Source organism: Urocitellus parryii, chromosome 7 (assembly GCF_045843805.1).
Source record: "Urocitellus parryii isolate mUroPar1 chromosome 7, mUroPar1.hap1, whole genome shotgun sequence".
Taxonomy (NCBI): Eukaryota; Metazoa; Chordata; class Mammalia; order Rodentia; family Sciuridae; genus Urocitellus; species Urocitellus parryii.
Window position 1 is genome coordinate 41,011,561 of NC_135537.1, and position 8,206 is coordinate 41,019,766.

The window sequence follows — 8,206 nt, forward strand, 5'->3', positions numbered from 1 at the left end:
CCTCGTTGTTGCTGAGGCTGGCATTGAACTAGCGATTCTCCTGTCTCAGCCTTCAGAGCTACTGGGATTATAGGTGTGTGACACTGCACCTGACTTGCGTTTCTCTAATTGCTAGAGTTGTTAAGCATTTTTTCATGTATTTGTTGTATATCTTCTTCTGAAAAGTGTCTGTTCAGCTTGGGTTGTTTGGGTTTTTTTTTTTTTTTTTTTTTGGTGTTAAGTTTTTTTAGTTCATTGTATATCTTGGAGATGAGTGCTCTATTTGACATGTGTGTAAAAATATGGAACACTTCACAAATTTATGTGTCATCCTTGCACAAGGGCCATGCTAATCTTCTCTGTATTGGTCCCATTTAAGTATATGTGCTGCCAAAGTGAGCACAGTAGTTCACCTCTTGCTCAGTTTCAAAGTACTTCCTAAGCCAATTGCTGAGCATAGTTTGTACTTGACTCAAAAAAAAAAAAAAAGCACCCAAAATGTAGACTCTTCTTTGCTGCTTACATGATTTCTATCAATCTACTGCATGAACTGACAAAAGTTATCAATTGGCAATAAATTTGAGTCACATAATTCATTCCTAATTATATAAATATACCTCTCATGTAGTTTTATGTGATGATATTCCTGTTCTAAATGACAATATAAATACATTTCAATCATGTTCTTGTTAGGACTGAATCGCTAATGATTAATTAAAATGTGAATAGATCTGATGCACATAATTTAACTTTTGGATGGACCATCCTCTATCCATCCCTGTAACAGGGTGTATGATAAAGAAGCAAATAAGAAAACCCAGCTGGCACTTATTTGAGTTGTATAATCATGGCCTCTAGTTTATGCTGCCTGGGCAACTTAATATATAGATGTTGGCAAGATTGAAATTCTATGACTTGCAGCAAAACAGTATGTATAATCAGCAGATGGCACTGTTTCTCTAATTTGTTTCTAAATCACTATTGGGTCCCAGAAGGGTTTGTAGGCATGCTGTTGTTGGTGTTCAAGAGGATTCAATATGGCTTGGTACAAAGGGATATTATTTTGTTGTACCTTGTATGATACAGATTTTCTTGGTTTAGATTAGTTTCCTGTGGCACTTTTTTAATAGCTAGACTATGGTTTTTGCCTCGAGCCATAACAAATTTCTATTTTTAAGACTATTTTTTTTGTCCATAAAATCAATACCAATTCAGAATTCAGCTTTTATTGTTCTTTTTTTTTTCTTAAAAAAAGAATTCCCTATTGGAGCTTGTTACATTTACTTGAAAATGCGAGGGTTAAATATAACATAATTTTGTAAATTTTTTAGACATAAAAAAATCATGAATTTCTTGAGCCTAACAATTTAGAAATATTTGGTTGGCATCTTCCTTATTTTTCAGCTTAGATCTAGGATGCCTAGGTATCCCAAATGATTTTAAAACTTGCATGATTTAACCATCTGATGGAGAAATTCACTCATTCTTCTAGGTAGGGGATCTCCTGGGGATCGAACCCAGAGCCTTGCACATGCTAAGCCTGCACTCTATCACTGTGCTGAGCTAAAACCAAGGCCCCATTTCCTGATTTTGAATCACACTGGGGAGACCCTAAAACTTAACAATAGCCTTCTCAAACCTGCTTCAAACCTTCCAATGAAGGTTCTACATTAAATCACATTCTGCCTAGACTATTGTTAGTTTCCCTGCCTGAATTCAGATTGCTACAATGTTTAATTCCATCTCCTTAGCATGTTCTTGAAACAAGGGACATCCAAAGTCTCCAAGCCACAATCCAAAGAGGGGGAATAGGAAAACATCTCCCATTTTGAGAACCATAATCTTTAAAAAAAATAATTAATTTATTCATTTTTATTTGTTATATGGGGCAGCAGCAGAATGCTTTTCAATTTATAGTACACATATAGGGCACAATTTTTCACGTCTGGTTGTACACATAATGTGTACAACTAATTGTGCACAAGCAACTCAGAGATCACAAGAGAAGGGCACCTAAAAATGTTGGGTTCTGGGAAGGTTTACCAGAAGCAGAGAACACCCAGATTATTCTTCTTCTTCTCCTTCTCCTTCTCCTTCTCCTTTCTTCTTCTTCGTGGGCTAGGGATTGAACCCAGGACCTTGTGTATGCGAGGCAAGCACTCTACCAACTGAGCTAGACCCCCCCCCCAGCCCACTCAGCTTCCTTTTTTATTTTTTTAATTCTCTTTTAATGCTGAGTAATACTCCATTGTGTATATATACCACAGTTTCTTTATCCATTCATCTATTGAAGGGCATCTAGGTTGGTTTCACAGTTTAGCTATTGTGAATTGAGTTGCTATAAATATTGATGTGGCTGTGTCACTGTAGTATGCTGTTTTTAAGTCCTTTGGGTATAGTCCGAGGAGTGGAATAGCTGTCACCCAGCTTCCTTTTTAAGAATGAGCCATTTTATAGGATAGAGGTGGAGAGAGTTGGGACATAATGTTGGGTGGGGGTAGAAGCCCATCTCAACATCTTTTCCTTCATCTTTGTTGTTAATTTTCATCTTGATGGAGATATTTGCACATAGATGTTTATCCTGTCACAGAACAATAGAAATGGTAGTTTATAGTTGATGCAGTTGATTTGATTGTCTCACCTATTCTGCTTAGATTGCTTGTCAACTCACAAGATGCAATGGTCTGCACCTGGCTTTAAGAAAGCATACAGAATTGGCAACAAGTGCCGCAGTCTAGCTGGGCACAAAATAACTGAGCCACCACAAAAACTTGTAGATTCCAACAGCAACCCTTTATTCCCGAGCTCCCACCGGCACTCTACACGCACATTCTGGGAAAATCCACACCCTCCACCGGGCTCTGCATACCAAATACTCTCTGAATCCCTGGAGAACTCAACGGGAACTCAAGGAGTGGGCGGGCGCCTGAGGCAGCAGGATACGCCCTATTCCCAGCAGGATCCACCCTAAACCCGCAGCTGCCCAAATCCCTGAGCAAGGTCACCTTTCATGCAATGTCACTGCAAATGACCAGGGTCCAAGGCAAGCCCATTTCCACAATGGAGAGTCCTCCCTCTAAGCAACATTGGATAGGCTGACAAGGAAATTGCCATGCGTCATTCCTACTTGGCTATGGCTCTCAGCAAACAAGAAAGTACTAATTACCAATGCTGAATGAATTGTATGATTTCCAGGTAAGGCTTCCAAATGTCTCAGTCCCTGTTTACTTGAGATACATGTAGTCATGTGAGACAGACTGGGTGTGAATAGCCTTAGTTAGTGGGAGCCATTAGCCCTTGGCTTCTTTTAGCTCTGCCTCATGCTAAGGTTGGGGAATAAACATGGAGGTCAAAATATCCCTTTTTTTAACAGCTTATCTGGTGGACCTGGCTTCATATCTATTACCCAATAGTGTTTGTTAATACTAAACTCTGAGCTGGGCACAGTGGCACATGCTTGTAATCCCAGTGGCTGGGGAGGCTGAGGCAGGAGGATTGCAAGTTCAAAGCTAGCCTCAGTAAAATCGAGGCACTAATCAACTCAGTGAGACCCTGTTTCTAAATAAAATACAAAATAGGGTTAGGAATGTGGCTCAGTGGTCAAGTGCCCCTGAGTTCAATCCCTGTGTATCTACCCACCAAAAAAAAAAAAAAAAAAAAAAAGAAAAGCCAAAACCTAAATTCTGCCAATGAGGAAATATTACCTGGGTAATATAGGAGGCATTGGGGAGATTCTGTACCTCATTCCCAGGAAGAAGGAGGTGGAGATATTTCCTTTTGGTTGTTTATTTGAAAATTTGCATAACATGAAATTTACCAGTAAAGATAATTTATTGAGATGAAATTCATATGATATAAAATTAATAATTTTAAAGTGAACAGTTCAGTGGGATTTAGTCATTCACAGTGTTATAAATCCATCACCACTATTTTATTCCAGAATATTTTCATTGTCCCTAAAAAGAAATAGACCTATAAGCATTTGCTTCAAGGGCTCAGAGGAATCATTATCATTGTGGTTGCTCTCATTTTCTGCGTAAACCAGTCGCAAGGGAAGGAGGATGACTGTGTAGGTGAGGGTCACTGGCATTACGGAGGGTAGCCTGATTTACCTCAGTGGTAGATGTTAATCACATTTAAGAAATACTTTCATAGTGGGCTGGGGTTTTAGCTCGGAGGTAGAGTGCTCACCTAGCATGCATGAGACACTGGGTTTGATCCTCAGCACCACATAAAAATAAAATAAAGTTATTGTGTCCACCTACAACTAAAAAAAAAAAAAGAAAAGAAATACCTTCATAGTGACCTCTAGACTGGTGTTTGAGCAAATAACTGGGTACCATAACTCAGCCAATTTGACACAAAATTAACATACACTGTTTATTTTGTTTACCATATTTATTTTATTTTTAGTTATTAGCCATTATGTAGTATTCACCATGTGCTAGGGACTTTCCTGAGTGATTTACAAGTATTAATGTGGGCCCTTTGTATGTGCATGAATACAAATCTTAGTATATAAATATAAATCATGACTTGTTAGATTGGTTCCCCAAATCTTTGTTTCTATTTATTTACCTTCTATTAAAATTTTTTAAAAAATTGTCTTTTGTTGGTTTATTCTCTTTCACCCAGATCAGGCATATTTCTTTTTTTTTTTTTTTTCGGCACTGAGAATTGAACTCTGGGTCACTTAACCACTAAGCTACATCTGCACTCTTTTTATTTTGAGACAGTCTCTTGGGATCCTCCTGCCTCAGCCTTCTGAGTTACGAGGATTATAGAGGTACAGGACCACCCCCAGCCTTCTGTTGATTTTTAACTTTATCACCTTATCCTTTTATGGAACTTATTCCTCTGGGTATCCCTCCAGTGGATTTTTCCTGGCCTGAGCCCTTTGCCCCCAGTGTTTCTGGACTTCTTGCTTCTGTTCTCTGGCTATGATGGTAAGAGAATTCAAAATATAGGGGCTTAAAAATGAGACAGAAGTTGACTTCTCAGGTAAAAAACTCTTAGCTCATCTTTCTCAGTCCTTATTATGAGGCTTTCCACCTTGTTGCCCAGCACTTACGCCTGCATTTTAGTTAACAGAAAAGAGAACGACAAACCTTCCCCTTAAGGGCTCATCCTCAAAATTGCAAACCACACTTTTACTCTATGCCTGTTAGTTGTTTTGGATAACTTTACCAATTAGATATCACTTCTCCTAAGGGATGTGGTGAGTAAAGGAACAAAGGAGGCCAGGAGTTATACGAATGAAGCTCTCTGCACTGGAAGAACCATATCCTCTCATAATGGATAGTGGGCAGAATTCTAATAAGTATCAATACATGTAGAATTAGTCCCTAGGCAACCGGGGATGGTGGGGAGTATGGTCCACCATAACTTTTGGAAAAATTATTTACTAAAGAGCTTTGCAAAGGAGGCTGATATACATGTAGATTAAAGTTTTTGTTCTTTCTTTTTGGCACTGTAGAATTTATTTTCAAGTTTTAGACTGAGTGTTATCATTTATATGACTTATTTAATCCCATAATGAGAGTAGCAGTAATGCTAATAGCCTGTGACTTACAGTAGCACTTTGGAAATGTTAACACGGTAATGATGTTTCCTACTGTAAACAATAACCATCACAATAGGGTGTCACATTAACCTTAATTCTCTGAATCCTGTTTGTATTTTAAAATTCAATCACTGGCAAAGCAGGCACTGTCAACTTCATTAGATGGAGCCAGATGCTGTAATCTTGCTCCCTTTATTCATTCAGACCCTCTGCCATCAGAAGAAATTATCAAGAAGGAGCCTTGTATTTCATCAGGAGGTCTCGTTAAACACCATCAAGATGGAAATATAGCCAAATTTCCCTCCAGAGTTGGCCTGGGAAATCAGTTTCTAACTCAGGGGCCAGCAAACAAGGTGGTACTGAGGCCGCTATGAATGATGCTCTGTTCTTCATTCCTGAGCTTACTCCAAAGCCAAGCTAAGTTCAGTCAGCTTACAGGTTATACCATGGTCCAAAGGCCATGGGGAAGACCCATAGCTCTGGCAGCTAAGGGCATCCCAGCTGGCATGAGGAACTTAGTGTGGATCCCTTTGAGCAGCTACTGTCTTGCTCAGGCCCAACATTTCTGAAAGTATGCCAGTTTAAGAAAACAAGAAGGGTGTTGAATGGTGTGGGACCAAAGCCCCTGTTCAGATCCTAGTTCATGCACTAATTCACAAGAACAAGCTATGGGCCACTCTCAAACTCTGGTTCAATCCTGAGGCACCTAGGGGTGTCTGTAGAAGGCCATTTGACAAATGCTCAGGGTGATGGACACATGGGACCTAATACTGGAGAATCTTTTAAGTACTTGTTACTTGTTAATTTTGCTCTTAACTACCAATAGAAAAAAATATTAACTCCTCATCACCCAACCAAACTTCATTCTTCCCCCACTCAGAATGTAAATTGAAGGTCCAATAATGGCTGTAGTCCTGACATGGTCTGACCTCATCTCCTTCTCATTCCATTCCCATTCTCCTCCTTGCTGTTCCTTAAATGCCAAACATACTTCTGCCTCAGTTTCTGTCCTGGTGTCCTGGGGCCTGGCACATAGGGAGTAGATGCTCAACAACTTGTTGGGGGAATTGAATTGGAATAAAGAGTGACCAGTGGTGTCTAACCTTTGATGAAAACAAGGAGGAATGTGGGCCAGGGGAAGGCCATGCATGAGTACTCTTCCTAGGGAAGATATTAGAAGTAGCTTTTGGGGATGGTTACATAAATTGTCATGTTGTCTCTACAGACAAAATTCTTAGGTGTATAGTTATGTCCTTAAAAGGCAATCAGAAAGACTGGAGTTCAGGCTCAGTGGTAGAGCACTTGCCTCGAATGCATAAGGCACTGGGATCGATCCTCAGCACCACATAAAAATAAATGAATAAAATAAAGATATTGTGTCCATCTACAACTAAAATAATATCTTTAAAAAAAGGCATTCAGGAAAAAACTATGAGGCTCAGCAGTGGATCAGTGCTGATGCCAAAGAGCATTGCTATTCATTCATTTTCTCTTCACATTGTCCTAACATTAACTGTGCAGAACTAGAACCTTAAAAACATAATAAGCAATAAAGGAAACTCGGATGTCTCTATACCAAGAGGGTATAGGTCAATTGAGGAGACTGAGGTCAATTGCCAGAACTTCTAACACTTGCCAATGACCTATGACCTTTTATAAAACTCTACTCCCTATAATGAAGTTAGTTGGGGACACGAATTCTGTAAATTCCCTCTCTAGTCTTGGAAATCACTCGGTTCCTATATTTAGTTTCCATGTAATAATTTAATTTCTGAAATGTGGAAAAGTCTGTGGAGATGCTTGCATTGCAGACATAGGAACAATTAATGTGTGATTTAACATTTGATGAGACAGCAGGTCCAGAATGATAACTTGCTCAAATAGAAAGGGCAATCATGGGAGTGACCAATTAATGGAGTGAGAATCTATTATGGGATAATGTTTTCAAGGTACCTGTGTGAGATTATTATTGATGTACAAACACTTCACCCCCTCTCTCTGTAAGTAAAGTGGACTTTCTTTGCCATTGCTGGTCTTCCCAACTTCTGAATCTACAAATCTTTAGCAACAAGGCTAGATGAGAAATTCACAGTGTGCTGTCTTACACTGCATGGACACTTCATCAGTGAGATGTTAGAGAAATCAGTACCAATCAATCTCAAACAAAGAGGATTTATGATTTTGGCCTAGACCTTAACCTAGACTAGGAATCATTCTTACTAATTGCACTGGGAGTGACCCTCTGGTTATTTTCCACCATGAACACATTCTATGTCAGTTGACAGAAACAATAAATGGACAACTGCTTTATTTCCCTGAAGCTCAGCAAAAGTAGAATATTTCAGAACTGAGACAGAAATCTCATGTACTTACTTCTTATAAGAAATGGTACCATGAAAACACCACTTTTGCCAATCACAGTTTAGAAAACCTGTAATCCCAGTGACTTGGGAGTCTGCGGCAGGAGTATTGCAGGTTCAAGGCCAGACTCAGCAACTTAGTGAGGCCCTAAGCAATTAGCAAGATGCTGTCTGAAAAGAAAAAAATTAAAAGGGCTGTGGTTGTTGCTCATTAGTAAAACTCCCTAAGTTGGAGTTGTTTAATCCTAAGTACAAAAGAAAGAAAGAAAGAAAGAAAGAAAGAGAGAGAGAGAGAGAAAGAAAG

General features: G+C 39.1%; 1 non-coding gene across 1 annotated transcript; it reads right to left on the reverse strand.

Moving 5' to 3' along the window:
- Positions 1-275: 275 nt before the first annotated feature.
- On the reverse strand, positions 276-382 carry LOC144256301 (U6 spliceosomal RNA). Its single transcript, XR_013344074.1, has one exon. It is a non-coding gene; the product is annotated as a U6 spliceosomal RNA (small nuclear RNA).
- Positions 383-8,206: the final 7,824 nt, after the last annotated feature.